This window comes from Chinchilla lanigera, unplaced genomic scaffold (assembly GCF_000276665.1).
Source record: "Chinchilla lanigera isolate Chin_1 unplaced genomic scaffold, ChiLan1.0 scaffold00001, whole genome shotgun sequence".
In the NCBI taxonomy this organism is placed as follows: domain Eukaryota; kingdom Metazoa; phylum Chordata; class Mammalia; order Rodentia; family Chinchillidae; genus Chinchilla; species Chinchilla lanigera.
This window is the reverse complement of record NW_004955402.1, coordinates 10,893,791-10,911,331: the sequence shown is the minus strand read 5'-3', so window position 1 is coordinate 10,911,331 and position 17,541 is coordinate 10,893,791.

Below are 17,541 nucleotides of genomic sequence, written 5' to 3'. Positions count from 1 at the left end.
TGCTATTCTAGATCTCTTCTGGTTCCACATGGATTTTAGTATTGCTTTTAGTAGTTCTCCGAAGTATGCTATTGGTACTTTGATCAGAATTGCATTAAATCTGTATAACATTTTTGAAAGTATGGACATTTTCACTGTTTTGGTTCTGCCTATGCAAGAACAAAGAATATCTTTCCATTTTCTGATATCCTCTTCAATTTCCTTTTTCAGAGTACCATAGTTTTCAATCTAAAGGTCTCTCACTTCCTCTTTAGATTGATTCCTAAGTATTTCTCCTTTTTATGCTATTGTAGAAAGAGTTGTTTCCCTCATTTCTCTCTCAGTGAGTTTGTTATTTGTGTACAGGAATGCTATTGATTTTTGAGGGTTGACTTTGGATCCTGTATGTGGAGGACCATGAAAACAGCTCCCTCTGAAAGACCATTTGCCTCCATTTTGATTCACCTTTGCCCTACTTCCATGTACTGACATGCACAGAGCTGGCTAGGAAATTACTCCACCCCTTTGACTGGCTTTAAGCAATGCAAATGGGTCCAGCCAAGTTACCGAGTCATGGGTGTGTAGCCTTTGAAGCAAAGCCAACAGGTCTATGGTGTCCCACCTATAGCTCCCTACTACTAAGTGTAAGCTAGGCTGAGAGACTCCATGCTGTATGCCAGGACTGAGCTTTGAGAAAGAGGCAGTGAGGTCCCAGGGCAATAAAAGCTAGACATTGGAGCTGAAGCAGCTAACCCAAAACACAAGATACCTCTTCAAACTTTATGCAGATTCCTCCAAACTTAGAGGCTGCCTGTTACCAGAATCCAGGTACTCTTTCTGCAGACCTCTCTCTGGATACTGCAGAGGTGCCGTTGTGCCTCCTACCTAGCCCAGCTCATAGCACTCACTTCCCACCATTCTCACAGTCATTCAACACCGAGTCACTCTCTTCTTCACAAATAAGACTCAAGTGGGGCCCTGGGTTGTGGCCTTTGTTCCAGTTCACCTTTATTTGGACCAGTCTTAGGACCCCCTTAGCTCCCCACAACTGCAGATGTATCTTTGTCTCTTTATTCTTGCCATGGGTTGTACTGGAAGTGGTAGATTAGAATTTACTTGAGATAATTCCTCAATGAGGTCCAGACGGGCTCTTATACTACTACCCTACCAAATTTGGTTACTAAATTTAGGAGTCTTTCAGTGGAGTTTTTGGGATCTTCTGTGAAGAGTATCATGTCGTCAGCAAATAATGATAATTTAACTTCTTTTCCTATCCTTATTCCTTTTATTTCTTTCTCTTGCCTAATTACTCTGGCTAGTGTTTCCAGAACTATATTGCATAAGAGCGGTGACAGTGCACATCATTGTCTTGTTCCTGATTTTAGAGTGAAAGAATTAAGTTTTTGTCCATTTAGTATAATGTTGGCTGTTGCTTTGTCATAGATGGCTTTTATCAGATTGAGGTAAAGACAATTTATTCCATTTTTCTGCAGGGATTTTATCATGAAGGGGTATTGAACTTTGTCAAATGCTTTGTTTTTGCATCTATTGAGATGATCTTGTGGTTTTTTGTCCTTGGCTCTGTTAATATGGTATATTACATTTACTGATTTTCATGTGTTGAACCATCCCCTGCATCCCTTGAATAAGTCCTGCTTGGTCATAGTACCTAATCTTTTTGATGATTTGCTGTATTCTATTTCCCAATATTGTACTGAAGATTTTTGCTACTATGTTCATTAAAGAGATTGGTCTGCAGTTCTGCTTTTTGGTTGGGTCCTTCTCTGGTTTTGGTATCAGGGTAGTGCTTGCTTCCAAGAATAAGCTTGGAAGAGCATGAGTTGTGTCCAGGTTTTGGTTATTACAAATAAAGTTACTTAAACATCCACATACAGATTTTTGTGTGGATGTATGTCTTTATTTTTCTGGAATAAATGGTCAGGAGTGCAATTGCTGGGTTGCATGTTTTATTTTCCAAACATTTTCCCAGAGTGGCTATACCATTTTACATTGCCACTAGTAATGTAATGCTTGAATGATTCCCATTCTCTGCCTTTGCCCAGAATTGAATGTTTCACTATTTTTAAAATCTCAACTACTGTATCCAGGTAGGTAGATAGTGATATCTCATTGTGGTTTCAATGTCCTCTTCCCTAGTAGCTAATGATTTTGAACTTACTAATGATGTTGAATATATTTTCCTGTGCTTATTTGCTACCTGTGTGTCCTCTTCCCTAGTAGCTAATGATTTTGAACTTACTAATGATGTTGAATATATTTTCCTGTGCTTATTTGCTACCTGTGTGTCCTCTTTGGTGAAATATATCTTCATATCTTTTGTTCATTTTCTAATTGTACTGTCTGATGTGTAAATACTGTTTGATAATTATTTATATTTTCTGGATACTTGTACTTTGTCAGATATGTGGTTTGTAAATATTTTATGCCAGCCCATACCTTGTATTTTATCCCCTGAGAAAGATCTTTAGAGAACAAAAGTTTAATTTTGATGAGACCCAACTTAGCGATTTTTTTCTTGAGTAGATTATGTTTTTAATGTCAAGTTTAAAAATTCTTTGCCTAGACTTAGATCTCAAGGTTTTCTTCTATGTTATTTCCGAGGTCTACTGGTTTATATTTTGACTTATGTCTGTGATCTATTTTGCATTAATTTCTGTATAAGTTAGAGCTTTATTTATGTTGTTCATGGATATCATTATTTATTTATTAAAAAATCTTTCCTCTAATACATTATTTTTTCATTTTTGTCAAAAATCAGTTGGGCACATTTATGAGGGGGTATTTGGGGGTTCTGTTTCATTCCATTGATCTGTGCATCCATCCCTTCACCAATACCAGTCTTGATTGCTATAACTATATAATGTCTTGAAATAGGATAGACTAAATTCTCCCACTTTCTGCTCTTATTTATTTATTTTGTTTTTTTGAGACAGGGTCTTGCTATACAGTTTGGGCAGGGCTTGAACTCCCTGTGTAGGTCAGCCTGGCCTCGAATTCACAATGATCCTCCTCCCTCAACCTCCCACATGCTGGGCTTCCAGGCACGTGCCACCATGCCCGGCTATGCTTCCTTTTGAAAACTGGTTTAGCTCTTTTTAAATCTTTTGCCATTCCACACTAATTTTCAAGTGCTCTTGTCTATATTTATGAAAAGTTTCTGGTGTTTCGAGAGGAGGTGCATTAATCAGTTTTAGGAGAATTGGTATCTTTATCATGCTTACTCTCCTAACCCATAAACAAGGCCTTGCCACTTATTTCTTTTATCAGCATTGTGTACTTTTCAACATATAGGTCCTTTACATGTTTCTCCTGGGTTCACATCTAAGTATTTCATTTTAGGAACAATCATGAATTATGTTGTATTTTTAATTTTACTATCTGTATGGTCATGCTCACTGATAGCACATCACAATACAATTGATTATTGTGTATTTGTTATTATGTATCTTATAACTTTGAGCATACTTATTAGGTTTAAGAGGGTTTTTTGTCAATTTCTTAGGATGTTCTACTAGATGACCATGTCATTGCAAACAGGAAATATGTTGCTTATTTATTTTCATTATATATCACATAATTCTTCTTGCTTTATGGCACTGAGTACAACTTCCAAAATATATGTGGAATAATTACGGTGAGTGGATATCCTTGCCTTGCTCCTAATCCTAGGACACCAGTACTCGGTCTTTCACCATAAGTATAATGTTAACTATAATGTGTGTGTGTGTGTGTGTGTGTGTGTGTGTGTGTGTGTGGTGTGAGCTCTTCATCAGGTTAAAGAAAATGTTTCTATTTCTGCCTTGATAGTTTTTTGATAAATAAATGTTGAATTTTTTCGAGTGCTTTATCTACATGGATTGATATGATTATGCTATTTTCTTTAGCCTGTTAACGTATAATCAGTATAATCTAAACTTACTCTGATGGCTACTGACTTTCTAATGTTGAATCTCTCGTGCAGCTCTGGCACAAGCCCCACATAGTTATAACTTATAATTATATGATCATGTACATAACATTTTATATATTACTGAATGCTATTCACTGAAGATTTTTGTATCTGTATACAAAATATACATTGAATGAGGAGTATGGGTCTACAGTTTTATTTTTTCTCCTTGCTTCCTTTTTTTGGTGTGGTCTTTGGTTTTTTTTTTTAATATCCAGGGAAATAATAACTTCATAGAATGAATTGAAGAGTTTTTCCTCTACATCTATTTTTTAGAAAAAGATTGTGTAGAATACATATTCATTTTATTTTAAATATTTAGTGAAATTTTCCTGTGAAATCATCCCAATCTTGTGATACCTGTTAGGAAATTATAAATTATGAATTCAATTTTTAGTAGCTATAGATATATTCAAATTGTGCATTTCATACTGGGTGAGTGTGGTGGTTTGTGCTTTTTGGAAAGTAGCTCATTTTATCGAAGTTATCAAATTTGTGTATGTGGAATTGCTTGTATTATTTTTTTATTAGCCTTTTGCCATCTACAAAGTCTATAGAAATATGTTCTGTTTCACACTTGATATTGGTAATTCTTGAGACGGGAGCTTAGATTATTTATATGAGATCTTTCCTCTTTTCTAATGTATGTGTCTGGCTATAAAGTTCATTCATCATTGCTTTAACTATATCCCATAGATTTGATCGTATTGCATTTCTATTTTCCTTCAGTTTAATATATGTATTTGTGTTTTTTGATTTCCTCTTTAACATGTGTTATCTAAGAGTGTGTTGTTTAATTACCAAGTGTTGAAGGTTTCACTGAAAATGTTTCTGTTACTGATTTCCAGCTTGATTCTACTGTGGTCAGATAATACGCTCTTACTGATTTAAGCTCTTTTATATTTGTTGCATTTTGCTTTCTACCCCAAATGTGGTTTATCTTGATGTCATTATGTAGGGACTTGAAAAGATTGTGTATTCTGATACTGATTCTGTCAATTAGACCCTGTTAGTTGATGGTGTCTTTTAAAAATATCTCTGCTGACTTTTGGCCTAGTTATTCTGTTAATTGTTGAGAAAGGTATTGAAGTCTCCATCTGTAATTGTAGATTTTCCTATTTCTCCTTTATGGTCTATTGAGTTTTGTTTCATATCTTTCATGGTTTTACTGTTTGGTGAATACAGATATAAGATGTGTGCCTTCTTGGTAGATTGTTCCTTTTATCATTATATAATGACCCATTTTATCCCGGATAATTTTCTTTGTTCTGAAGTCTACTTTGTCTGGTACTAATACTAACATTATTTTCCTTTGTAATGTGTATGATATATCTTATCCCTTATTTTACTTTCAGCCTGTCTGTATCATTTTTAAGTGAGTTTCTTGTAGACAGCATAAAGGTGGTCATATTTTAAAATTCGTTACACAGCAATGAATGCCTACCTCATGCAATTGACATACCATTGTCTCTACTTTCCAACCCAGGTTGAAGCTACATGCTGCACAGCAAGTATATGACTGTGGAGCACATTCTCAGTGCAGCAACTTCACGACAGCACACCTATCAAGCCATCTGGATTCCTCCCTTGAAAACAGATACCTTTCCAGGGCTGTTCTGAGGACCACTTAAAACATCTTAGATGTAACCTATTCATCATAACACTGATGACTGTTCCAAGCAGAGACATACCCAGACTTTAAGGAGATTCTCATTGTTATACTTTGAGGTGTTGTAGTGAGGGGTAGAAAGGTGAATGTAGTCTCTCAGTCTAGGTCATTATTCTTGCTTTATGTATAGGTGTGTAGTCTAACTGCCTTTAGGGTGTCTTTATGTATATTATCCTGATAAAAAGTGTTCCGTGTGGATTTGCTCCCTTTCTTCTTAAGGTTCTCTTTGCTGTCTTCCTTCTAGCAGCCCCTGCATCTCCTTTCACTCCCAAAGTCCTTGTCTGCTTTTTATCCCTGGATGCTGTGCCTTCCCACAGCTCCTTCTTGTCTTGAAAATCTTCAGGCATTCAGCTTGCATTATGAGTCACAGCTGTTTTCCTCCCACCCCATTTTAGGATATAAAGACTTAACAGTCCTGAGGGTGGAAAAATATAAAATGACATGAGTCATTTTTATTCTGGATTAAAGCATATTGTTACTTTTCTGATCTTCCTTTCCAAATTTCCCTTCTCTGTTTCTCTTATATACGTGTGTGCATATGTATGCATCTATATATAGAATACACACACACACACACACACACACATAGATATTGCATGAATAGTGTTGGAAACTATTCCTTTAAATATTCCTGTCTTCTGCCTGAATTTTGATTCTGGTATTCAACTCTTTTCTATAGATTTAGCTTTGGGAAAGCCCATTACCATCGTAACCTTGACTCTTCCCCACTCCTATTTTGCTTCTTTTGTTGCATACAGTGGGAATAATAGCCATTCAGATTCACTTCACTGTGTGCTGTACTTTCTTTTATTGTGTGTTCTTTGGTGAGTTTTTTTAACCATGCTAGACTTGTGTTGGTATGTGACAGAAATGTGCACAGTGATCAAGTAACAATTCAGTTTCCCATATCCTGCAATAAGATTTAATTTTCAAGAAGGGAATGAGGCATGAGGTGTAGGAAATGATCAGATGGCTCCACTCAGATTCATTGCAAAAGAGAGGATAATTTTAAGAGCCCTGGTGAGAGACCTGAAAGACACCGCAGCTGGACACAGTGTGTGAATTTGTAGTCTAGGGTTTGAAATCATACCCTGCCCTGAAAATGTTCCCTTTTTCATTCCATTCACAGAAGTAAGCTGCAAATTACTGGACAAATTCTTAGAATTCCATCCATGTTGAAGCTGCTTCCTGAAATAAAATTATCCGGAGACCACAGAAGTAGGAGAGGTAGGGATAGCATCTGAGAGAGCTGGGAGAGACTCTTACTCAAAGCAACATCTAACTTCTTGGCTCTGTTGCCTTGGTCTCAGTCTCCTTCTCTGAATTTTGAACCACAGGATTTTAGACTTTTTCCTCCTCTGGACTTCTAGTCTCTCATGACTTGAACCCCCTGGCCATCCCCCAGATGTGGGCCCTCCTTGGAGTGAACTTGACAAAGTATATTGAACCCATCTCAATTTCTGTCACACCACTCACTGCCTCTATGAAGAAAGTGTCCTGAACTTATATCTGACACATCTCCCAGGAATATTGTAAGGCTAAAATGTGCTAAAGGGGCAGCTTAAGTGGTAGAGGTAGTTAGTGGGTGTTGAAGTTGTAGTTACTAGGAGGGAATAACCTATCTTGAAAGAAAGGCTTGGGCAGAGGTAGAAATTGCATTTCCTGGCTCACAATACAGGAGACTAAAGGTCCCAGGAAACCCAGCTCTAAAACCATCACAAACCTGTGTCTATAACTCCTTAGCAGTCATTCAAATGTTTTTGCTTATTCAGCAGCAAAGCACATTTACTGGGGATTAGGAGAAGTCATAAAACATTGCACTCTATTCAAAGTCTTCTTCAGATAAACTCTCTAAAGCTTTGAAGTATCCACTTGCTAAGGATTTGCATTACCTCTTATCCCCTTGGCAAAGTGCCTGTGTGTGTGTACATATGTATACACATGCTATTTATTTTTAGGGTCTTGGAAGAGCTGGATATTTACCCATACCACAGAGACACATAGGAAATATTTTTTATTTGGAAACCCATTAAATCAGGATATTCAGTCATTTCAGTTATGGTTTCATCATTTTTCAAAAGCGTGATGTGGTGGGAAGCACCGAGGTCTGGGATTCAGAGACCTGACCTCAAATGGTGGCTTTGTCACCAACTAGTATATCATCAGGGGCGAGCCACTCCCTGGTAAGGGGAAGAGAGCCTCTCCTGGGCACTAACTGGCTTGGCTTTTGCCTGAGGACTTGATCAAATGCAGTACTTCCCCAGATCCCAGTGGGACCTGGGGCCACCTTTGGAGAACAGCAGAGCATTCACAGAGGACACCTGGCTTCTTCTTCCAACATGATCCGTGGATCCTGAGCCAACCTTGCTTTTTTGCACTGTAGAGAATCGTGTGTGTGCGCGCGCGCATGTGTATTCTATGCCTTTTGGTCATGCCATTTTCTGACCATGGTCTATAATTATGAGTCAAAATAAACATTTTCTCCTTTAAGTTGTGGGTGCTGGGTATTGTGTTTCAGCAGCACAAAAGTGACTAAGACAACTTTAAAACATACAATTCAGTTAATAAAGCACTGTAGGAGTGGGCCTTGTTTGTCCACATAAAATGAGTAAGCATGTAGCAAGTCAAAGGATGAGATGCCCAGAGCTTCTGAATCCTAATTCAGATGTTGTTAAGACTATTGTTCATTTTAAAAACTTGCCCCATCATCAGTCTAGGGTGTTAAAAAAGAACTGTAACATGAGCCAGGCATGGTAATGATAGGAAGATTGCAAGTTCAAAACCAGCCCAGGAAAATTAGTAAGCCTTTGTCTCAAATAAATAAGTAAAGGTTGGGTAGGTGACACAGTGGTAAAACATTTGACTAGCATTCCCAAGGCCTGGTACTAAAATATCCCAAGACAGGCATTGAAAAACCTGCTTTTCTGTAGTTAGAGTATGACACTAAATAAGTATCTGCCTCTATGAGCCCCAGTTCATTCCCCTATGAGTAATCTTCCAAGCACCCAAAAGTCAGGGTTCTGTGGTGAACCTCAAAGGTCCAGGTGGGAGGCAGGTAGGGGGAGAGGCAGACAGAGAAGCTGATGGGGTTTTGGATTTCCTCAGCTAGGGATCTACTTTTGTCTTTTATATGTGTCCATAATGTGCACAAAATTTCACTGAAGAGAGGCATAGCAGAGGGAAATCTGCTCATGTCATGGCAGCCAGGAAGCAGAGAGAAAGAAGGGACAAGCTATGATGGAAGAGAAACCCTTCCAGGTCACAGTGACCTGCCTCTCTCAATCAGACCCTACCTCCTAACAGCAAGTCAGCCGTATTATCCCCATGAGTTAATCACCTTCTAAAAGCCTCACCTCTAAGTGCATTTTCAATCTAAACCAGAAGATTATGTCTCTGGCCCCCAAAACACTCATGGACACCTCTTTATGCAAAACTCATTTAGTCCATCTCTAAGAGTCACTGAAGTTTGAATGATTCAGTATTGCTGGAAAGTCCAAGTCCAGTCTCCTCTAAAACTCAAGGCAAAGTCTTAGTCATGAACCCCTGTGTGAAAGAAAATGAAAGTTCAATACAACCAACATATGATGACACAGGTTAAGCATCCCATTCCAAAAGGGAGCAATAGAGGAATAGACAGAAATTGGACCAGAGCAAGACTTAAACCTGACATAGCAAACATTAAATCCTATAGCTCCAGGCTCAGCACCCAGTGCAAGTTGTGGCCATGAGATGTGAACTCCAAGAGGCTTGGTTAGACCTGCCCTTATACCATTGCTGGTTTCATAGCCTCTCACTTAGGCTGGCTTTGCTCGCTGCTTATGACTTTTCTCAGCAGAAGTTCCACGTTCCTTGCCTTTCCACTTCCCAGAGTCTCCACTGCACTTTTGGCTTCACTCCTATAGCTTCAAGCACTGCCCTCTCAGGGGCACATTGCCCAGCCTTGTCTCTCGGATTTTCTTTTGAAATCTGAATGGAAGACTCCCTGACTCTACAACTCTTGTGTTCTGCATGCCCAGAAAACCAGCACTACATAGGTGACACGAAGGTCTACCACCAGCCCCAACACTTTCCAGGCTCCCTTTAACCATGGCTACAGAGACCTCTGGGAGCCTGAGTACTGTGAGTGGAATCCCAGGAACCAATTCCTTAGGTGGCCTTCCTAGAGTACAATGCCCTGGAGCTTTCTTCTCAAATGATAGTTTTACACATTTGCACCTGTGATGGGTAGGGTCTTGTGAATTCCTGAAATGCCCTAAGACGTCTTTTCTGTTGTTCTCTTGCAAAGTACTTGACTTTTTAAAAATACTATTCTTGCAGAGCATGGTGGCTCATGCCAGTAATCCCAGCATTCAGGAGGCTGAGGCAGGAGGATCATTGAGAGTTCAAGGGCAGCCTGGGCTACAAAGTGAGCTCAAGTCCAGCCTGAACTGCATAGCAAGACCCTGTCTCAAAAAGACAAAAACAATAAAAATAAAAATAAAAAAATAAAAATGCTATTCCTTTTAACAACCATACTGTCCTCTGTTCCAACTTTACAGGCATTTCAGATGTTTTCTTTCTGGCAAAACTGAAAAATTTTTAAATGGGTTTTGTGTTTCTGTTCTTCAGTATACACCTTGCTAGAAGCAGTAAGTAGTAACAATGCTACAACCGGAATATTGGGCTTCCTTAAACTGTCCTCGTCCAGATTAATTAGTACACTGATTTCAGTCTCCCCACAGTGTCAGGACATGAACAAAATGCAAGCAAGCTTTCTATCAGAGTATGCCACACATGGTCGCAAGGCCAATTGCCCATGAGTACTTGTTCCACACTGAAACCTCCTGAGCCTTGTCTTTGCTGCATGCATTAGTATCAACATTCTGGCCTTCTGAGCTCTGTCCAGGATCTTCTATCAAATTTGGCTTATAGCATTCTAGGGCTCCTACAACCAGATGGTCAGATAGTCGCAGCACCAACCCCACTTCTCTGGCACCAAAATCTGTCTTAGTCACTTTCTCGTCACTGACACACACTACCCAGTGCCCACAACTTAAAGGACAAGAGGTTTATTTGGACCCGTGATTATAGTTGGGTTGCTCCAATGCAGAAAACAGCACAGCAGAGGAAAATCTGTTCATGTCGTGGTGGCCAGGAAGCAAAGAGTGAAGTGAGGGCCCGGGAAGGGAGATAAATGCTTCTGGGTTATGTTCTCAGTGACTGGTCTCTTCCAACCAGACCCTTCTGCATAACAGCAAGTCAGCTACTTCCACCCCCCCATGATGCAGTCACCTTCCAAATTCTCCATCTGTGAGCGCATGAGGTCTCTGGGAGACGTACTCAGTCTGAACTGTAACAAAAATGTTGGTTAAAAGTTCATTTCATCTCCTGCTTATGAGGAGGGCTATTCTGAGAAAGTGAAGAGATAACAGATGTTGGTGAGGGTATGAAGAAAAGGGAACTATTGTACACTATTGGTGATAGTTACATTGGTGCAGCATTATGAAGAACAGTGTGAAGAACCCTAAAGGAATTTAAAATGTAATTACCACATGACCCAGAAACCCATCTTCTGGTCATGCACCCAAAGGAAATGAAATCACCGCCATGTGCAGCCATCTGTACTTCCCTGTTCACTGCCACATTCTTCATAAGAGCCAAGAGGTGGAAATAGCACAAGTGTCCATTTGTGGACAAATGAATAAAGACACTGTGAAAGACGTAATATAATCCAGCCTTAGAAAAGGAGGAGGTCCTCTCATTTGCCACAACGTGATAAACCTGGAGAACATTATGCTAACTGAAGTAATCCAGACACAGAAAGAAAAGTATTGCATGATATCACTGATCTGTGTGATATAAACAAGAAACAAAGTCAACTTTACAGAGATAGAAAATAAAACAGGTTATAGGGGCAGGAGCAGGTGTGTGAAGAGAAAATGGGAAGATACAGGTCAGAGGTCATGAAGTAGCAGACAGATAGGATGAACACACCTGGAGGTAAATTGCACAAATCCTAATGGACAATATAAGCGTTATAGTAAAATTGTGCTGCATTTGACATTCTTGCCAAATGAGAAATCCTAGCTGCTTCTGCTATAAAAAAAAAAAAAAGAATTAACTATGTGAGATGGTGGTAGGTTAACATGCTTCATTATAATGTTTTAGCATCTATACATCATGCTATATATCTTAAATATACACAGTAAGATTTTTAAAAGATAGATGAATGCTGTTGTGATCCTTTAAAACAATAAAAAGTTCATTTCATATATAATTTTTCAAAAGAAATGGTTCAGCAGGAGGCAAAATGAAACCTCTTCACTTATTCCTTTCAGCAAATGTTCAGAGAAGCTCTATGCCAGCAGCAGACTAAGCTCACAGGAGCATTCAGAGCATGAGGATTCCTTGTTGTGACCCTGGGACACTGAGCATTTCTGGAAAAACCTGTATCCGTAATCATGGTTGTCTAGTTCCAGGGTCCAATGCTAGACTGCAAAAGATTTCCCCTTTTAGACTTCAGCTCAACAATAATTCAACAATGTGACAACTCAGTAGGAAATGAACCTTGAACAAGAGTGATAGGTATCTGGCTTGGCCAGAGCTGCCCAGGAAACTCCGCAGCGGAGTAAGTAATTATATCCCATGGCCTTCCTCATGCACAAACACTTACATTATGCAACCTAAGCAGATTTTATACAAAGCCCTGTTCCCACTTTTCCTCTCAGTGGTTTTTGGCAGTTGTTATCAGTTCCTAATAGTTTGTTCTGGTTCCAAAGAAACCTCCCCTGTCCACTCTTTGGACACACCAGAGCAGCGAGGGCTAGAGATGCAACTGGCCACAGAGCTCACCAGATGCAACGCTGTCCTTTCATGGCAATGGATTTAGAGGTTGAGAGAGGGGAAGTGAATCACCCACAGTCACAGAGCAAGTGAGGAGCACAGCCTGGGCGTGAGCAGGGCCACCGCCCTGGTATCAACAGCTTTTCCATGACTCTTGCCACTTCTTTTAATTTTGTTCTATTCTGGTGCTGGGGTTAAATGCGGGGCTTCCCAGATGCTAAGCACCTGCTGTACCACTGAACTACACTGCTTTTAGATTAGCCACAGAGTGATGAGATGAAGCACTTTCTATATTGCTGACTGGTGTGGAATTCACAGTCAGGTAACAGATTTATGGAGCTCCTACAACACACAAGGGAAACCCTTCAGTGGGTTGATAGTCTGGAGGGGAAGACAGGTATTAAACAAATAATCCTAAATGATTAGGTACATAACTGCAAGTGTGCAAACAGCTCGATGAAGAATCGGCTGCTCTGGGAGTGTTATCTCTAGGGCTGATACACGCTGTTTGTCAGTCCTGTGACTGAGCAGTTAAAATATGTTGATTCTCCCCTTGCTTATCTCTCAAAGATGTTTACATAATGTATGGGTTACTTAAGCCATCTGATTCTGCTCCTCTTTCTTCGGCCTGATGATTCTACTTCCAGGAAAGCAGGTACCACAAAAGAACTGAAGCTCCTACAAACACTCTTGTCCTCTCTCAATTGCCTTGACCCCTGGAGGACAGAAGTGGACACTTCAGGCATCTGTGAGTCTGTGTATCTGTGCTTTCCCTAGGACCGGGGGTTTGGGATATTGAAACTGATATCACAGTTGAGTTCTTAAATTCCTTACCTTCATATTGAAACTAAAGCAGGGACTTCAAAATTGAACACAGTTTTAAATATTAATCTCTCTCCCTCTCCAACCTTCTCATCAACCCCCACCAAGCGTTCAGAGAACCATTCCTGAGACTGCTGCTCATGCCAGTGCAGTCTCTGTGGAGGGAGAAACCCACCATAAATCTTTCTGGAAAAGGAGCTATCAGGTCCAAATCCTCTTACACGGTTTCAAAAATGTGTAAAGAAGGAACGGTTAGAGGCAGCTTCTACACACAAGATTTCCCATTGAAGAACGAACCACCAGACAGTTTCTGACATCAAGAAAGTTTGAATTTGGGACCAGGGTCCCACTTGGAGGGGTTCAGAACTTGATTCCTCTGGGTCTTTCCCCAGCTCATTTTACAGCCAAGGACTTTCCTCTCTCTCCTCCCTGTTTTCTGCCTTGTTCATGAGGTTTTCATGACCCTCTTTCTTTTCCTTTCCACTGTCCCCAAAGTGATTCAGATTGTTCTCTTCCTCTGATGACTCCCTCCTGGGGTCTCCTGGCTTTCCCTAAGCCCTGTGTCTCCATGGGTGGCCCCAGCGCTTCTCCTTCCACTGGCCAGTTTGCTCCTCCCTTCCTCCCTCAACCTGGTCCTGAGAGCTCAACCAATCTGGTACCGTGCAGTAGAAGGAAAAGTGCAGAGCTTCTTCTCTCAGCATTTCCCACCCCTGGCCAGTAAGCACCTCGGGGAGAGGGCGCTGGCTGGCCTAGCAGAAATCAGCGTGTCCAAAGCAAGCTGGCCTTGAGTCAGAATGCAGCCTGGGTCAGTGTTCTTTCTCTATTGAGAAATTGGGCCAAGTTTGGCCAAAGGCCCATTCAAAGTCCAGCCTATTCCTCATCCCTGTCTGCTTTCCCCAGAGAGCCCAGGAGGCCAGACAAACTGTTCCCACACCAGCTCACATCAGGGTGGCTTGACATTTTTCCTCTGCAGCGAAAACTACTAGAGTTGAACTTTCCTTTAATCACATCTAATCTAGATTCAGGACTGGAGAATAACTTCCTTTTGCAGAAACCTTCACAGGAGTGTTTTCAACAGAACAGGTTTATGTTACATTTCAAAACATGGTTCAGTATACAAATGATTCTAAGTTCTTCCCCAAACTGTGCTCATCAAGAAAGGTGCACTACACAAGCAAGTCCTCCTCCAGTTCGGGGTAAGACGGTGCCAGCCTTACTTGATCATCTTGCTCTTGTCCTGATCTTCTATCTCACACTGTCTCCATCTCTTTCTGCATCTTTTCCTGTTCTTCCCACATATCTAAGGTGTGGCTATGAAATTTAACCAACACACTGGGATATAGGGAGATAGGCATTCAATACATATTATTAAAATGACCTGCTTTAAATTACACATTCAATTAAGTATCGTCCTATAAAGTAGTCATACTTAAATTTATTGCAGTGATGCTGCTGTTACTTAAAGCCTTATTTTAGAATTTATCTCTGAGTTACTTTTGAATTACATCCAGATCCGCTTTATGAGCCAGACCAAAAATTACAAAGAGACCTTAAAAATCATCTGGAACATATGAAGGCAGTGAGCCCACAGAGTCTGTGTATTTGAGGGCTTTTTTTCTTCAACATTAAGAAATTGTTACTTTATTCTTTTGTAAAATAAGCCAAAAATGGCAGCTCTTTTTGTCCAGGTGATTCAAAGACTTTATTAAGCCTGTGGACCTTACAATATAGGAGCTATTGCTTCTTAAATATATATTTATGCGGCTATGCCCAAGCAAGTCACATATCTCAGAGGAAAATACGCAGTAGCAATATCAGAATGCCCAGCGCACAGAGGAAGTCAGTGAAGCTTTAGAATTACGTGACAACACAGTTACACGGCAGTGGTGGAACTCAGACCCGGAGTTCTCTGCTTACAAAGTCCGTGCACTGGTCCCAATTCTAGCCTCACTAAACAAAGTCAAAAGCTGCTTGTTTTCTTTTTTTTTTTTTTTTTTGGTTTTGGTTTTTCTCCGGTACCGGGAACTGAACTCACGACCTTGCGCTTTCCAGGCAGGCGCTTTGCCGCTGAGCTAAATCCCCAGCCCCTTAAAAGCTGCTTGTTTTCAGGGTGTTAGGAATCATCGGATGTTGTCATTCTCATGGAAATGAAAAGAACTTTCAGCTTTAAGCAAAGCACTGCCCACGAATCACCCCCACACACACTTGGTGTACATGAGGTTGTAGAATAGTGGCATTGGATGGGAAAGTAAGGAGAGTTTAGGCCACATTTTCATTATTTTTTAAAGTAAAGAAACAGGCCTAGCTCAAGAGGTCTCAGACCTTGTCCTCAACAGTGAGTGGTGAGGCCGGGACTAATGTCTTCCGTTCTGTGACTGAGAGTTCTCGGTCCTGCCAGGTCCAGGGCTCTCACAGCCACGCCCTCTTGCTCCAGGGAGACCACTTTGGGACAACACCCAACCCAGGCACATCTTAAGCCATCTCAATAAATCATTCTCATGCACTGACAAAAGTCTCTGCAAGGTAACACACTCAAACATTGCCTAACTTCCGAAGCTGGTAACTCTCATTCTGGAAAACCCTAAGTGAAGACCTTTAAGAAGGAAATCACATGAAAGAAATCAGAAAGAGAAGGGCAGAAGGATCTGAAAACCCCACCTCTCTGATGGGGTTTTTAGTGAATTACAGCTCAGCACAGGGAGCAATTTATGACATACACAAGTCGAAGCAGTTAGCTAAGGACAGATCCAGAAGGCGGCTCTGAAAGTCACCGTTTCAGACACACAGTTCAATGTTTTTTACAATGCTACCATCTTGCCTCTCACCCCTATCTATCAGAGTGAAAAGGGTCTTTACCTGCCTCAACTGCAGTGCTTCTCGGCTGCTCTGAAACATCAAGCCCGTTCTGCAAGAACAAGAGAGTACCACTGTATCAGAGCTTCTCTAAGTCGCTGCCTCTTTCCGGTGCAAGCGAAGCAAAGCCAGCCTTGCATGGCCATGCAGAAGAAAGCCACATAGGGACTAGAGACAGGGACAGGCATTATTCACTGTCACAACTTGCATTGCTAGAAGAGAATTTGGATGGCTCAGAGACTGGATTTCAGCCACTAATGGTTGCCATGGAATTTCTCTTTGCAAACTTGCATCAATAATCTGCCAGTTGATATGCACACAGCTGGCTCTGTGTGCAGCCGGAGCAAGCCACCATGGGAAACTTAAGAGAGGAAAACAAACCTTGCTGCCTTCGGGGCATAGAAGGACTTGTTCACGTTGTGTCGTCTCCTCTTCCAGTGGATGGACAGTTCCTAATGGCTGGGCCATGTCTGAGTTGCCCATGTGCCCGTCAGTTAGCACAGCATGTACAGATGATTTTATTAAATGCTGGTGGAATGAACAAGTACATGCTCTCACCTGGGAGATAAAACAAGTCCTATGGCAACAGAAGGTGCTTGACATCTCAGCTCTCAAGATAATGCTGATAACAAGCGTCACTAAAGGACAGGCAAAAGAAGTAGCAATGAGCCTTCTTCAAAGTGTAGGAACTCAAGTGCGCCCTGAGAGACGGCTGCAGTTTGCTGAGTAGGAGAACTTAAGCTGACTGCACTCCAAGAAGAGCAAAGTAATGGGAGTGCGTGAATGTAAATGGAAGCTTGTGGCATGGTGGGCAAAGCTTGACCGTCTCCATCTGGCTGTCCCAGGAAGTTTCTCTCAAATCAGCACGCCCCAAAATGAGCATTTCATATTACCTACCAACCTACTCCCCACCCCAGCTGGTAACCCTAGGGGCTAAGCCAGAAACCTACAGGTCAACTCTCTTTTCATCGCAGCTAATGTGACGTTAAGTTGACCTGTAGCTGCCTTATAAATGTTTCTCGGTTCTATTTCCTTGTCTCCATGTGAACACACATGCTCCACCACAAGCTGGTGTGGCCTGTCACACTGTCACAGCTTCTGACTGGTCACCTGCCTCCAGACTGGCCCTGCTCAGACCACCTACACGGCAGTTTGCTCAGTGAGGTCTTTCTTCATTCTGTAAGTGTCATATAAAAATTACAATGCCATGTAAGAAAAAGTATTGTAGAAATACATGCACAAATATATTCTTTTGTATATAACCATAGATAGAAACATGCATGCATTTATGTATGTGTGTATGTACAGGTGAATGACTATGGTCTGCATTTGTTCATGATCTGAATTGCTTCAATTACGTACACATATTATATTTAATTTAACACATGTATTATACTTAGTATAACATGTACCTAAACACACATAC